This window comes from Chiloscyllium punctatum, chromosome 34 (assembly GCF_047496795.1).
Source record: "Chiloscyllium punctatum isolate Juve2018m chromosome 34, sChiPun1.3, whole genome shotgun sequence".
Classification (NCBI taxonomy): domain Eukaryota; kingdom Metazoa; phylum Chordata; class Chondrichthyes; order Orectolobiformes; family Hemiscylliidae; genus Chiloscyllium; species Chiloscyllium punctatum.
The window spans coordinates 58,353,677-58,370,011 of record NC_092772.1 but is presented as its reverse complement, the minus strand read 5'-3'; the positions used below and the strand labels follow the sequence as shown (position 1 = coordinate 58,370,011).

Sequence of the window (16,335 nt, the reverse complement as noted above, 5' to 3'; positions counted from 1 at the left end):
AGATAGGGAGGGGTGTAGGGGCTGGAGGGGGTTACAGATATAGGGAGGGGTGTGGGAGCTGGAGGGGGTTACAGAGATAGGGAGGGGTGTGGGAGCTGGAGGGGGTTACTGAGATAGGGAGGGGTGTAGGGGCTGGAGGTTATAGAGATAGGGAGGGGTGAAGGGGCTAGAGGGGTCATAGAGGTCGGGAGGCGTGTAGGGCTGGAGGAGGTTACAGAGATAGGGAGGGGGTGTAGGGGCTGGAGGAGGTTACAGAGATAGGGAGGGGGTGTAGGGGCTGGATGGGTTACAGAAATAGGGAGGGGGTAGAAGGGCCGAAGGAGTCTACTATGATAGGGAGGGGGGTGTAGGGGCTGGAGTAGGTGACAGAAAAGGATTTGATGTAGTGTAAAGCTGCCTGGGGACAACTCCGAATGAACACTCCCAGGACAAGGGCAGCGTACTGATAGGTGTTTGCAATATCAATATTTGTCCAGCTGCATCAGAGCGTGACCAACCTCAGTCCAGACTGCGAGTCGAGTTGAGGAGAGGATTCAGAGAACCGGAGCAGGTTGTCAGTCAGTGAGGAAAGATAAATGGTGGTGTCCAGTTCAGACCCAGGCCCAACCACGTCTCTGAACTGTGTAATGTGGAGAGCAGGCTCAAAGTGAGGTCGTTTGCAAAGTGTTTCCAGGAATTCAGGTCGACACAAGTGGAATATTCAGGGAGTGGGTTGATTAAAGAAAGCAAAGTGTGCACAAACCTGCAATGGGAACGCACTGGAAATCCTCAACGGGGATTATAAAGGCGTGACTAATGAGGTTGACTCATCAGTCTAACCACTCAGCCCACTGTGGATCTACCAACCCTTCAACATTCTCCATTGTGAAATCCAGGCTCAGGAGCACAGGACTATCGGAGGGTCAGTGCTGAGGGAGTGCCACACTGTCGGAGGGTCAGTGCTGAGGGAGTGCCACACTGTCGGAAGGTCAGTGCTCAGGGAGTGCACACTGTCGGAGGGTCAGCGCTGAGGGAGTGCCGCACTGTCGGAGGGTCAGCGCTGAGGGAGTGGGCACTGTCGGAGGGTCAGTGCTGAGGGAGTGCTGCACTGTCGGAGGGTCAGCGCTGAGGGAGTGGGCACTGTCGGAGGATCATTGCTGAGGGAGTGGACACTGTCGGAGGGTCAGTGCTGAGGGAGTGGACACTGTCAGAGGGTCAGTGCTGAGGGAGCGCCGCACTGTCGGAGGGTCAGCACTGAGGGAGTGGGCACTGTCGGAGGGTCAGTGCTGAGGGAGTGCCGCACTGTCGGAGGGTCATTGCTGAGGGAGTGGGCACTGTCGGAGGGTCAGTGCTGAGGGAGTGGGCACTGTCGGAGGGTCAGTGCTGAGGGAGTGGGCACTGTCGGAGGGTCAGCGCTGAGGGAGTGGGCACTGTCGGAGGGTCAGTGCTGAGGGAGTGCCGCACTGTCGGAGGGTCATTGCTGAGGGAGTGGACACTGTCGGAGGGTCAGTGCTGAGGGAGTGCCGCACTGTCGGAGGGTCATTGCTGAGGGAGTGGACACTGTCGGAGGGTCAGTGCTGAGGGAGTGGACACTGTCAGAGGGTCAGTGCTGAGGGAGCGCTGCACTGTCAGAGGGTCAGTGCTGAGGGAGCGCCGCACTGTCAGAGGGCCAGTGCTGAGGGAGTGGGCACTGTCAGAGGGTCAGTGCTGAGGGAGTGCCGCACTGTCGGAGGGTCAGTGCTGAGGAAGTGCCACACTGTCGGAGGTTCAGTGCTGAGGGAGTGCCGCACTGTCGGAGGGTCAGTGCTGAGGGAGTGCCGCACTGTCGGAGGGTCAGTGCTGAGGGAGTGGGCACATTCAGAGGGTCAGTGCTGATGGAGTGCCACACTGTCGGAGGGTCAGTGCTGAGGGAGTGGGCACAGTCGGAGGGTCAGTGCTGAGGGAGTGGGCACTGTCGGAGGGTCAGTGCTGAGAGAGTGGGCACTGTTGGAGGTTCAGTGCTGAGGGAATGCCACACTGTCGGAGGGTCAGTGCTGAGGGAGTGGGCACATTCAGAGGGTCAGTGCTGAGGGAGCGCCACACTGTCGGAGGGTCAGTGCTGAGGGAGTGGGCACAGTCGGAGGGTCAGTGCTGAGGGAGTGGGCACTGTCGGAGGGTCAGTGCTGAGGGAGTGGGCACTGTCGGAGGGTCAGTGCTGAGGGAGTGGGCACTGTCGGAGGGTCAGTGCTGAGGGAATGCTGTAGTGTTGAACGGTCGATGCTGAGGGATCGCCGCACTGTCAGAGGGTCAGTGCTGAGGGAGCGCCGCACTGTCGGAGGGTCCGCGCTGAGGGAGCGCCGCACTGTCGGAGGGTCAGTGCTGAGGGAGCACCGCACTGTCGGAGGGTCAGTGCTGAGGGAGTGGGCACTGTCGGAAGGTCAGTGCTGAGGGAATGCCACATTGTCGGAGGGTCAGTGCTGAGGGAGTGCCGCACTGTCGGAGGGTCAGTGCTGAGGGAGCACCGCACTGTCGGAGGGTCAGTGCTGAGGGAGCGCCGCTCTGTCGGAGGGTCAGTGCTGAGGGAGCGCCGCACTGTCAGAGGGTCAGTGCTGAGGGAGTGGGCACTGTCAGAGGGTCAGTGCTGAGGGAGTGCCGCAATGTCGGAGGGTCAGTGCTGAGGGTGTGACGCACTGCCGGAGGGTCAGTGCTGAGGGAGTGACGAACTGCCGGAAGGTCAGTGCTGAGGGACCGTCGCACTGTCGGAGGGTCAGTGCTGAGGGAGTGGGCACTGTTGGAAGGTCAGTGCTGAGGGAATGCCACATTGTCGGAGGGTCAGTGCTGAGGGAGTGGGCACTGTCGGAGGGTCAGTGCTGAGGCAGTGGACACTGTCGGAGGGTCAGTGTTGAGAGAGTGGGCACTGTCGGAAGGTCAGTGCTGAGGGAATGCCAAATTGTCGGAGGGTCAGTGCTGAGGGAGTGGGCACTGTCGGAGGGTCAGTGCTGAGGGAGTGGGCACTGTCGGAGGGTCAGTGCTGAGGGAGTGCTGCACTGTCGGAGGGTCAGCGCTGAGGGAGTGGGCACTGTCGGAGGGTCAGTGCTGAGGGAGTGCCGCACTGTCGGAGGGTCATTGCTGAGGGAGTGGGCACTGTCGGAGGGTCAGTGCTGAGGGAGTGGGCACTGTCGGAGGGTCAGTGCTGAGGGAGTGGGCACTGTCGGAGGGTCAGCGCTGAGGGAGTGGGCACTGTCAGAGGGTCAGTGCTGAGGGAGCGCCGCACTGTCAGAGGGCCAGTGCTGAGGGAGTGGGCACTGTCAGAGGGTCAGTGCTGAGGGAGTGCCGCACTGTCGGAGGGTCAGTGCTGAGGGAGTGCCACACTGTCGGAGGTTCAGTGCTGAGGGAGTGCCGCACTGTCGGAGGGTCAGTGCTGAGGGAGTGCCGCACTGTCGGAGGGTCAGTGCTGAGGGAGTGGGCACATTCAGAGGGTCAGTGCTGATGGAGTGCCACACTGTCGGAGGGTCAGTGCTGAGGGAGTGGGCACAGTCGGAGGGTCAGTGCTGAGGGAGTGGGCACTGTCGGAGGGTCAGTGCTGAGAGAGTGGGCACTGTTGGAGGTTCAGTGCTGAGGGAATGCCACACTGTCGGAGGGTCAGTGCTGAGGGAGTGGGCACATTCAGAGGGTCAGTGCTGAGGGAGCGCCACACTGTCGGAGGGTCAGTGCTGAGGGAGTGGGCACAGTCGGAGGGTCAGTGCTGAGGGAGTGGGCACTGTCGGAGGGTCAGTGCTGAGGGAGTGGGCACTGTCGGAGGGTCAGTGCTGAGGGAGTGGGCACTGTCGGAGGGTCAGTGCTGAGGGAGTGGGCGCTGTCGGAGGGTCAGTGCTGAGGGAGTGCCGCAATGTCGGAGGGTCAGTGCTGAGGGTGTGACGCACTGCCGGAGGGTCAGTGCTGAGGGAGTGACGAACTGCCGGAAGGTCAGTGCTGAGGGACCGTCGCACTGTCGGAGGGTCCGCGCTGAGGGAGCGCCGCACTGTCGGAGGGTCCGCGCTGAGGGAGCGCCGCACTGTCGGAGGGTCAGTGCTGAGGGAGCACCGCACTGTCGGAGGGTCAGTGCTGAGGGAGTGGGCACTGTCGGAAGGTCAGTGCTGAGGGAATGCCACATTGTCGGAGGGTCAGTGCTGAGGGAGTGCCGCACTGTCGGAGGGTCATTGCTGAGGGAGTGGACACTGTCGGAGGGTCAGTGCTGAGGGAGTGGACACTGTCGGAGGGTCAGTGCTGAGGGAGCGCTGCACTGTCAGAGGGTCAGTGCTGAGGGAGCGCCGCACTGTCAGAGGGCCAGTGCTGAGGGAGTGGGCACTGTCAGAGGGTCAGTGCTGAGGGAGTGCCGCACTGTCGGAGGGTCAGTGCTGAGGGAGTGCCACACTGTCGGAGGTTCAGTGCTGAGGGAGTGCCGCACTGTCGGAGGGTCAGTGCTGAGGGAGTGCCGCACTGTCGGAGGGTCAGTGCTGAGGGAGTGGGCACATTCAGAGGGTCAGTGCTGATGGAGTGCCACACTGTCGGAGGGTCAGTGCTGAGGGAGTGGGCACAGTCGGAGGGTCAGTGCTGAGGGAGTGGGCACTGTCGGAGGGTCAGTGCTGAGAGAGTGGGCACTGTTGGAGGTTCAGTGCTGAGGGAATGCCACACTGTCGGAGGGTCAGTGCTGAGGGAGTGGGCACATTCAGAGGGTCAGTGCTGAGGGAGCGCCACACTGTCGGAGGGTCAGTGCTGAGGGAGTGGGCACAGTCGGAGGGTCAGTGCTGAGGGAGTGGGCACTGTCGGAGGGTCAGTGCTGAGGGAGTGGGCACTGTCGGAGGGTCAGTGCTGAGGGAGTGGGCACTGTCGGAGGGTCAGTGCTGAGGGAGTGGGCGCTGTCGGAGGGTCAGTGCTGAGGGAGTGCCGCAATGTCGGAGGGTCAGTGCTGAGGGTGTGACGCACTGCCGGAGGGTCAGTGCTGAGGGAGTGACGAACTGCCGGAAGGTCAGTGCTGAGGGACCGTCGCACTGTCGGAGGGTCCGCGCTGAGGGAGCGCCGCACTGTCGGAGGGTCCGCGCTGAGGGAGCGCCGCACTGTCGGAGGGTCAGTGCTGAGGGAGCACCGCACTGTCGGAGGGTCAGTGCTGAGGGAGTGGGCACTGTCGGAAGGTCAGTGCTGAGGGAATGCCACATTGTCGGAGGGTCAGTGCTGAGGGAGTGCCGCACTGTCGGAGGGTCAGTGCTGAGGGAGCACCGCACTGTCGGAGGGTCAGTGCTGAGGGAGCGCCGCTCTGTCGGAGGGTCAGTGCTGAGGGAGCGCCGCACTGTCAGAGGGTCAGTGCTGAGGGAGTGGGCACTGTCAGAGGGTCAGTGCTGAGGGAGTGCCGCAATGTCGGAGGGTCAGTGCTGAGGGTGTGACGCACTGCCGGAGGGTCAGTGCTGAGGGAGTGACGAACTGCCGGAAGGTCAGTGCTGAGGGACCGTCGCACTGTCGGAGGGTCAGTGCTGAGGGAGTGGGCACTGTTGGAAGGTCAGTGCTGAGGGAATGCCACATTGTCGGAGGGTCAGTGCTGAGGGAGTGGGCACTGTCGGAGGGTCAGTGCTGAGGGAGTGGACACTGTCGGAGGGTCAGTGTTGAGAGAGTGGGCACTGTCGGAAGGTCAGTGCTGAGGGAGCGTCGCACTGTCGGAGGGTCAGTGCTGAGGGAGTGGGCACTGTTGGAAGGTCAGTGCTGAGGGAATGCCACATTGTCGGAGGGTCAGTGCTGAGGGAGTGGGCACTGTCGGAGGGTCAGTGCTGAGGGAGTGGACACTGTCGGAGGGTCAGTGCTGAGGGAGTGGGCACTGTTGGTAGGTCAGTGCTGAGGGAATGCCACATTGTCGGAGGGTCAGTGCTGAGGGAGTGGACACTGTCGGAGGGTCAGTGCTGAGGGAGTGGGCACTGTTGGAAGGTCAATGCTCAGGGAATGCCACATTGTCGGAGGGTCAGTGCTGAAGGAATGCCGCACTGTCAGAGGGTCAGTGCTGAGGGAACACCGCACTGTCAGAGGGTCAGTGCTGAGGGAGCACCGCACTGTCAGAGGGTCAGTGCTGAGGGAGTGCCGCACTGTCAGAGGGTCAATGCTGAGGGAGCACCGCACTGTGGAAGGGTCAGTGCTGAGGGAGTGCCGCACTGTCAGAGGGTCAGTGCTGAGGGAGCACTGCACTGTTGGAGGGTCAGTGCAGAGGGAGTGCCGCACTGTCGGCGGGTCAGTGCTGAGGCAGTGGGCACTGTCGGAGGGTCAGTGCTGAGGGAATGCTACACTGTCGGCGGGTCAGTGCTGAGGGAGTGGGCACTGTCGGAGGGTCAGTGCTGAGGGAGTGGGCGCTGTCGGAGGGTCAGTGCTGAGGGAATGCCACATTGTCGGAGGGTCAGTGCTGAGGGAGTGCCGCAGTGTCGGAGGGTCAGTGCTGAGGGAGTGCCACACTGTCAGAGGGTCAGTGCTGAGGGAGTGGGCACTGTCGAAGGGTCTGTGCTGAGGGAGCGCCACACTGTTGGACGGTCAGTGCTGAGGGAGTGCCACACTGTCAGAGGGTCAGTGCTGAGGGAGCCCTGCACTGTCGGACGGTCAGTGCTGAGGGAGTGGGCACTGTCGGAGGGTCAGTGCTGAGGGAGTGGGCACTGTCGGAGGGTCAGTGCTGAGGGAATGCCACACTGTCGGAGGGTCAGTGCTGAGGGAATGCCGTAGTGTCGAACGGTCGGTGCTGAGGGAGTGCCGCACTGCGGTGAGAGGTTACCTGACATATCATCACTGAAACAAACCGGGGAGCTAGGTCTTTGACACTTTGCTCTGTCTTTGGGATCTGGCTGTGTGCACACTAATTGCCTGCTCTATACCAGTAGTCGCACATCAAACAAATTAAACCTCCCCTGTTACTGAAGCTTTGGGAAGGTGGGGAAAGGCATTTGAGATATTCATGTTGTGTCTTTGTGCGGCAGTTTTAAGAAAAGACCACTTGGCCCATTGTCCTGGTGTCACCTCTTCAAAAGATCGCTCCAGTTCCTCTCAGGGGCTAGTTCGTCAGAGCTGCTCTCTCTGTGATATGTTGTTTTGTGAATGTCTGTGTGTGTTTGTGTGCGTCTGTGTATCTCTGTGTGTGTATGTCTATGTGTGCATGTGTGAATGCGTGTCTGTGTCTATGTGTGTCTCTGTGTGTATGAATGTGTGTGTGTGTATGCGTGTGTCTGTGTGTCTGTGTGTGTCTATGTGTGCGTGTGTTTGTGTGCGTCTGTGTATCTCTGTGTATGTATATGTACGTGTGTGTCTGTCTGGGTCTGTGTGTGTATATGTATGTGTATGTGTGTCTGTGTGTGTATGCGCGTGTCTGTGTCTGTCTGTTTCTGTGTCAGTGTGTGTTTCTGTGTGCGTGTGTTTGTGTGTGTCTGTGTGTGTGTTTCTGTGTCCGTGTGTTTGTGTGTCTCCATGTATCCGTGTGCGCCAGTGTGTAACTGCAGCCCAGTGTGTACATGTGCAGAGACTTGCACAAATGCACACATTCTCACACACATATGCTGACACTTGCGCACACACACACACACACACACACAGAGACACACACAGACACACAATGAACTGTCAGTTTTATGCACATCCTGACAGAAAAATGACACACACAGTCTCACACACAGACTCATACACACACTCTCACACACATACATGGAAACTCACACACAGACACACACTCTCACACAGACACATAGTTCACTCTAGCTATAAGGAAGAGGCAAGCACAGAAATTCCAAGATTGCTTCACAGGTAGTCTTTTGGGAATGCCAGCCTGCCTTAGCAGGGCGAGTCTGCGTGGGGGTGTCGGTGCGGTGGGGGGGGCGGGATTTGATCTTACAATCCTGCTGTTGCTGATTCCTGCTGACAGACCTTCCAATCAGACATTGTGACTGGTTCCAGTTTCTCGAACACTGGAGGTAATCTGTCAACAGTCTATGACTTTGATGTGTGGTGCAGTGGTTTGAGGAGCGCAAGTCGGAGTTTATCCACTTTACTGCTCCCTGGACTCTTCTCACTGTCTCTGACTTGTGTAGCAGCAGAACTTGTCTTTACTACTGTTTCTGTTGGTGTTCGTTTCTGTGTGTGGGTGTGTCAATACATGTAGCTAGAATCTGTCAGTGTAGGTATATATGTGTGTGTCTGCCTGTGTGTTGGTATCTGTGTGCCAATGAGTGTGCAAATTCGTGTGTGTGTGTGCATGCGCAAGTATGTGCATCTGCATGTGTGACTGTCAGAGTGTATGTGATTGTGAGGCATGTTAATGGAGGTGCAGCTCTGTCACCCAGAGTTGTGTGTGTATGTGAGAGTGTGTGAATGAGTGTATGTGCGTGTGTATGTACATGTGTGAAAGCTTGTTTGAGTGCGTGACTTTGTATGCATGTCTGTATGCTTGTATGAGAGAATGTGTGTCTGTGTGTGTGAGTCTGTGTCTGAGTATATGTGTGTGAGAGAGTCTGTATGTGTGCGTGGTGTGTGAATGTGAATGTGAGTGTGAGCGTGTGTGTGTGTGTGAGTGCATGTGTATGTATGTACGTGACTGTGTGTGAGAATGTGTCTGTGCAAGTATATGTCTGTGTGCATTTGTGCATGTGTGTGTGTATGTGCACGTTTGAGTGTGTGACTGTGTGTGTCTATGTGTTTGTGTGAGAGTGTGTGTGAGTTTGTGTGTGTGTTTGAATGTGTGTGTATCTGAGGGTGTGTGTCTGTGTGCATGTGTGAGTGTGTGTGTTTGTGTTTCTGTGTGTGTCTGTATGTGTGTGTTATATTTTGTGTGTCTGTGCTTGTATGAGAGTGTGTTTGTGTGAGAGTGTGTTACTGCGTGAGTCTGTGTATGTGTATGAGTGTGTGTGTATCTGTGTGTGCATGTGTGAGTGTGCACGTGAATGACTCTGCACGTGTGTGTGTGTCATTTTTCTGTCAGAATGTGCATAAAACTGACAGTGCATTGTGTGTATATTAAGTGTCAGCATATGTGTGTGAGAATGTGTGCATTTGTATGAGTGTATGTGGTGCATGAACATATATGTGCGAGAGAGTGTCTGTGTGTGTGAGAATGTGTGTATCTGTGTGTGAGTGCATAAGAGAGAGAAAGAGAATCAGTGTGTGTGAGAGAGTATGTCTATATGTGTAAGAGACAGAGAGAATAAAGAGACTGTGAGAATGAGAGAGTATCTTTGTGAGAGTGTGTTTGAGAGAGAGAGCGAGAGAGAGAGAGACAGTGTGTGTGAGAGACAGTGTGTGTGACATGGAGAGTGGGAATTTGTGTGTGTGTGTGTGTCAGAGAGAGAGAATTTGGGAAACATTTGTCTGAGACAGTGTGTAAGAGTCAGAACATTTGTGAGAGAGATAGATTGTATGTGTGTTTATGTGAAAAAGATAGTGGGTGTTTACATGTAAGTGTGTGTTTGTGACAGACTGTGGGTGTATGTGTCTGTGTGAGAAAAAGAGAGAGTATATTTGTGTGAGAGAATGTGACTGAGTATGTGTGAGAGAGAGAGATATTGTGTGCATGAAAGTGTATGTGAGACAGAGTGATTTTGTGTGAGAACAAGTGTGTGAGTGTCTATGAGTGTGTGTGTGTGTGTGAGAGAGAGAAAAACAGTCTGTCTGTGTGTGTGTGTGTGTGAGAGAGAGAGAGAGTATGTGTGTGAGAGAGAGAGATTGTGTGTGTGTGAGAGAAAGAGTGCATGAGACAGAGAGAGGTTGTGCGTATGAGAGCAAGAGCATCAGTGAGAGAGTGTGTGTGTGTGTGTGTGTGTGTGCAAAACTGAAGAACAGGAATGGTAGGATTCAGGAACCATGGATGACAAGGAAAATGTGAGCTTAGTAAGGAAGCAAATGATAGATCTAGGCAGCTATAGACTGACAAAGCCCTTGAGAAATGTAGAGAGATTAGCAAGGAACTTTCTTGTGAAATTAGAAAGGTTAAAAAGGGAGGCTAAAGAAATATCTTCAGCAAAACAGCATCATATATTTGAAGGAAGAGGGTAAGGGGAAGGACATGATCGATGTTGAGGTATAGGATGAGTGCGTGAATGCTCTTGAGAATGTCAATATATTGAAGGAGGAAGTTTTGGGAATCCTAAGTGGCATTAAGGTAGATAAGTCCCCAGAGCCAGATGGGATCTATCCCAGGGTACTGCGAGTGACAAGGGAGGAAATACCTGGGGCATTAACAGATATCTTCATATCCTCTTTGACCACAGGTGAAGGTCCAGCGGACTGGAGGTTAGCCAAAGTTGTTCCCTTGTTTAGGAAAGGAAGAAGGGATAATCCAGGAAATTATAGGCCGGTAGGCCTGGCATCTGTGGTGGAGAAACTCTTGGAGAAGATACTGAGGGACAAGATATACACGCATTTGGAAAAAAAAATTGACTAGTTAGTGACAGGTAGCATGGTTTTGTACGGGATTGTATCTGATTGAACCTTTTTGAAGAGATGGTAAGGGTTATTGATGAGGGAAAAGCCGTGGTTTATATGGACTTTGGTGAGGCATTTGATAAAGTCCCACATGGCAGATTGGTCCAAAAACAAAAATTACACGGGATTCAGGGTGGGCTGGCGAGATGGATACAAAATAGGCTTGGTCAGAGAAGACAGGGGGTAGTGGTGACAGAGAACGGTCACTAGCGGTGTTCCACAGCGATCAGTCTTAGGTCCTCTGCTGTTTGCAATGCATATAAATTATCTGGAAGAAATGTGGGTGGCCTGATTAGTACATTTGCAGATGACACGAAGGTTGGCAGAGTTGCTAATAGTGCCGATGATTGTGAAAAGATAGATTGGCGACTTGGGCACAGAAATGGCAGATGGAATTTAACCAGACAAATGCGAGCTGATGCATTTTGGAGAATCAAATTTAAGTGTGAGTTAATACTGTAAATGGCAGAACCCTTAGGAACATGAGCATACAGACAGATCTGGGTGTGGAGGTCCATAGTTCCCTCAAAGTGGCAACACAGGTGGTTAAGAAGGTATATGACATGCTTGCCTTCATTGGCTGGGACATGGAGTACAAGAGTTGGCCAACCATGTTGCAGCGATCTAAGACCCTTGTTAGGCCAATGTAACGACACAGTGGTGAACTCTTCTGTTAATTAAACCAACCACGCAGAAAGGTTCACTTCGCCTCATAATCTGTTAAAATATGAGTGACAGAGAACTCCCCAATTCCACTATTTAACAAAAATAATATCAATTTATTCTTTAACTCTAAAAGTGAACATTAAACAACAACTATTCACAAATCTAAGCCCCCCTTTCTCTTAACTACTTATTACCCACCTCCAACTCTACAACAATATGCTGTTCCAATAAAACACTTATTTAAATCACATCAAATTAACTTCAAACCCATGCAGTGGCTGTCGTCTTTGGTGTCTGTCTTCCAGCTGAAGACCTCCCCGGTCATCTTTTCTTGTTATTGTGAAGAGGATTCATATGAAAAGTTACCTATCTTAGAGAGTGTTTCAATGTCTTGGGTCTCTCTCTCTCACTCTCTCTCTGTCGATGGCAGTTGCTCTGTCTGATTTTTAAAATTCCTGCCTTTTTTTTATATCCCCAACATCGGATTGTCTCATTAGTTCGATGTTGGCAAAACAATAAATTCAAACTTGATTGGGTTCTAGTATCCTGGGGCATAATTTAAACTGATTGGTTAAATTCTAATTGTTGTCAAAACAGCAACCAACTCAAGGGTCTATTTCAAGGGCCAAATGTTACACATTTTCAATTTTCCAGTATGCTCTGAGATTGCTCTTATAAGCTCTCAGTGTAGATCAGCAGTCACACTCTCTTAAAGGTACAGTACCCACCTTCAACCTTATAGCAACGTATTTTACATTGACAATAACCATGCAAACATGCGCGACTACATTCTATTTCAATCCATTTGTGCCTGCCAGGGAACACCTCTGCTTCTCATTCAAGTCTCAACTCTCCTCCTGCCACATACACAACTTTCAAATTGAATGGCTGTAATAAAAAGATCCACCTAAAGAGTCTAGAATTTTTGTCCTTAAATTTCTCCAAAAACTTTAACGATCAGTACATATGATTGTCGCAGACATGTTACTGACAACATAAATGTTGAAATGTTGTGATACCAACGCCAAGCTCAAAGTCTCCTTCTCAGCTGTCGAATATTTCTGCTGATGAATGTTCAATTTTCTGAAGAAATATCCGAGAGGACTTCCTATCCTCATGTATTCTTGTAAGAGCAGAGCACAGGCACCCACATCACTCCCATCCCTAGCCATCTTGAATGGCTTTGCATAATTAAGTGTGGCTAATCCTGGGGCAGTGGTTAATGCAGCCTTCAGGCTGTCAAATGCTTTCCGACAGTCTGCTGTCCACTGAAACATTCTTGCCTGTCTTTAGCAAACCAGTGAGTGCTAAACTTCAGTCCAAATTTCCGATGAAACCCACCAAATCCCAGGAATCATGGTACTGCACTTTTTGTTGATGGTGTGGGAAACTCCCCAATTACCTTTGCTTTCGCTTTTGCATTCTGTGGGGCCATTTGTCCGTGTTCGATATCATGGCCCAGGAAGGTGACCTGGGCTTTGGCAAATTCACTTTTAGCCAGATTTACCACCAAGCCTGCCTTCTGAGGTCGGTCGAACAATTTTGACCAATGTTGCGAATGGTCCTTCCATGCGTGACTAAAAATCACCAGGCCGTCAATATTTACAACACAATTGGGTAATGCAGAAATGACCTTATTGGTTCGTCTTTGAAATGTGGCTGGCAGATTTTTCATGCCGAATGGCATGACCTTAAACTGATACAGTCCATTTGGCGATATAAAAGCCAAAATTGTCTCTGCTCTTTCAGTCAACAGTACAGGCCAATATCCTCTGAGCAAGTCCAACTTATAAATATAAGCTGCTTGTCCCACTTTTTCAATACAGTCTTCCAAATGTGGAATCGATATGACTCAGACTTTGTAATTCCACTGACTTTGTGATAGTCCACATATAACTGTTGGGTACCATTTTTTTTGGCACCATTACTATGAGTGAGCTCCAGTCACTCTAACTGACTTCGATTATGTTGCCCTGGAGCATGCGTTCAATCTTCTTTTGAATCTGTGCCAACTTCAGAGGGTTAAGCCTATAAGAGTGTTGCTTAATTGGAACAGCATTTCCTATATCTGCATCATGAACAATTAGTACTACCCACCTTATTTCCATACATCTCCCCATGCGATGGCAATAACTCTTTTAGGTAATTTTGATTTTCCTCTGAAAGGTAACTTAATAGTTTATCCCAATTTTTTTACAGCTTCCTCACTGTCCAATTTAATTTGAGGAATGTCCAATTCGGACTCCTCTGAACTTGATTCTTCACTCTGTGTTGTAACCAATTACATGTCTCTTTGGCTTTCCCTCACTATCAAAATACCTTTTAAGCATATCCACATGACACACTCTGAAATTTCTTTCTATCATGAATCCTTACCAAATAGTTCACCCCCACTCAACCTCCTTTTGACTTGATAAGGTCTGCTAAACCTCGCTTTTAAAGGTTCACCTATCACTGGAAGTAACACTAACACTTTATCTCCGTTAGCAAAATTGCAAGTGTTTAGATTCCTGTCCGCCTCCTGTTTCTTTGAATTCTGTGATACTTTCAAATGCAGTCTGTTCTATTTAATCATTCCCTAAAAGCTGACACATAGTCCAAATACATTATCTCTGAATTTTGACTCACCAATTTCTCCTTAATCAATTTTAACAGTCTTCTCACTTCATGCCCAAATGGACTGATTTTGGTCGATTCATTTGGTGCGTTTCTGATCGTAAAAAGCACAAACAGAATTCCTTTATCCCAACCATCTGGATATTCTTGACTATAAGCCCTCAACATGGCCTTTAATATCTGATGCCATCTTCCCTAGTGCTCCCTGTGATTCTGGATGGTACGCAGTAGATTTGGATTGTTTTATTTCTAATCTGTTGATAACTTTCTTGAATAATTTTGATGTAAAATCCGACCGTTGATCTGATTGTATCTCTGTGGGTAGTCCATATCTCGTGAAAGATTTGAGTAACTCCTCAACAATCCTTTTATCTGTGATATTGCAAATTGGAACAACCTCTGGAAATCTAATCGACACATCCATTATTGTTAAAAAATACTGATTCACAATTTTGTTTTAGGTAGAGGTCCTAAGCAGTCAATTCAGACTCTTGTAAAAGGTGCCTCACATGCAGGACTAGGTATTAAAGGTGAGGGTTTTATTACTGCCTGTGGTTTTCCAAATACCTGAAATGGATGACATGTCTGGCAAAATTCAACTACATCCTTGTGCACTCCAGGCCAGTAAAAATGTTTTTGTATTTTAGCTTGCATTTTGCTGATGCCTAAATGACCTGCGACTGGGAGTTCATGTACTACCCTGAATATCTCCTTTCCATAGCCCACAGGCAATATGACTTGCTGAGATTCTGCCCATTTCTCGTCTGCCTGAATACATGATGGTCACCATTTCCTCATTAAGACATCATGGTTAAGATTGGAGCACTCAGAGATACATTCAGATTCTTCTCCTGTGTATGCCTTTTGATATAATTGCTTTCGTTTCTCATCTTTCTGCTGTATCTTGGTTAATTTCTCTCAACTAAAGATGTCTGTTTTGACATCTATCTGCTCCTGGTTTGTCTCAACCATCTCATCAAATAGGGTCTGCTAATTTCACTTCAACTTCCTTATGTGCACTCTTTGATCTCTCCTTTTCAATTGGTGACTTTGTGACCTTATGACCATCCAGTCAGGAAAAATCCCAGGCTATGCTTCCTGTACTTTGAGTTTCCACTGGCTTTTCAACCACAGTAGGCAGCATTTCTACCTGTGAATCAGTTATATTGTTAGCAAGGACAAATGGTCTGCCTGGAGCAGAGAGTTTGTCCAGTACGCCTACCATGACTTCTCCACTCTCCTCTGGACACTCTAAACTCACTTGACATAATTGAGCACTTCTTGCCTCACTGTGAATTCATGTTACTAGCACTTTTTCTGGCAATAGTCCTTCAGAGGTACATATATCCTCATGTTCCAACATGAAGGATTGAGAGAATCTTGTATCTCTTATTATTGTAACCTCTTTACCTGCTGTTCCTGGTCTATGCGAGTAAACTTTACCTTTGCAGGTATATGGTTTAAGAAGATCAGGCATTTCCTCCTTAACCAACCTCTGACCAGGTTGTACATTCTGGTGCAGTTTTATAGCCTGCGCTATGCTTTGTTACCACTCCAACAAAATTCACTGGCTTATCCTGTTTTCCTACATCTGGCTTCCCAGTGCTTTTCCTAACCCACTGACACTGAGATTTCATGTGGTCTACTTTATTGCAAACACCAGAGCTTTTTATCCTCTCTTTCCCCTTCAACGGTTTCCTTTCTGTGGTAAGTTATCCTTATGGTCTTCACTGAGATCGACCTTTCCCTTTCCATGTCAGGATTGCTTTTTTCACTAATTTCCGTCCCTCACAGATTGAAACGGACGTTGGAAGCCGAACTTTGAGCGAGGGACCACGTCACACCCATCAGCCCCTTCAGCTGCTAACCTCGCCGATTTAACTCTCTGCTCTTCCACACAAGTTCTCATTTGAGCAGGAAGTGAATATTTGAAAACCTCCAAAATAATTCTCTCACAAAGAGTGTCTTGGTTTGATCTATTTTTAATTCCCTTATCCACCGACCAAAATTGCACCGATTGTTCGTTTCAAAGTCAACGTAGGAATGACCAAACAACACCCTTAGATTCTGTGGGCGTTAGATAAATGCTCATAGGCATTTAAGCTGGGTTTCTTCGGCTCCACATATGCCACAGTACTGGTGGGGAGAGGTCTGTCACTGTATAACATTGGGGTACAGTACCGTTGGGGACAGGTCTGTCCGAGTATAACATTGGGATACAGTAGTGGTGGGGAAAGGTCTGTCACTGTATAACACTGGGATACAGTACTGGTGGGGACAGGTCTGTCCCTGTATAACACTGGGATACAGTACTGGTGGGGACAGGTCTGTCGCTGTATAACACTGGGGTACAGTACTGGTGGGGACAGGTCTGGTACTGTATAAAACTGGGGTACAGTACTGGTGGGGAGAGGTCTGTCACTGTATAACACTGGAGTACAGTACTGGTGGGGACAGGTCTGGTACTGTATAAAACTAGGGTACAGTACTGGTGGAGACAGGTCTGTCCCAGTATAACACTGGGGTACAGTACTGGTGGGGACAGGTCTGTCACTGTATAACACTGGGGTACAGGACTGGTGGGGACAGGTCTGGTACTGTATAAAACTGGAGTACAGTACTGGTGGG

At 50.8% G+C, this 16,335-nt stretch overlaps 1 protein-coding gene across 2 annotated transcripts in view; it reads left to right on the top strand.

The window, feature by feature from the left end:
* Positions 1–556: 556 nt before the first annotated feature.
* The window catches only part of LOC140459025 (free fatty acid receptor 2-like), a 103,181-nt gene continuing 87,402 nt past the window's right edge, over positions 557–16,335 (top strand). Inside the window, exon 1 of one of the 2 annotated variants that reach the window (XM_072553737.1) lies at positions 557–967. The gene's annotated coding sequence lies outside the window, so the exon portion shown is untranslated. Of the gene's footprint in view, positions 968–7,872; positions 7,923–16,335 lie in introns of those variants that run through there. The other variant, XM_072553738.1, reaches the window with a different exon arrangement.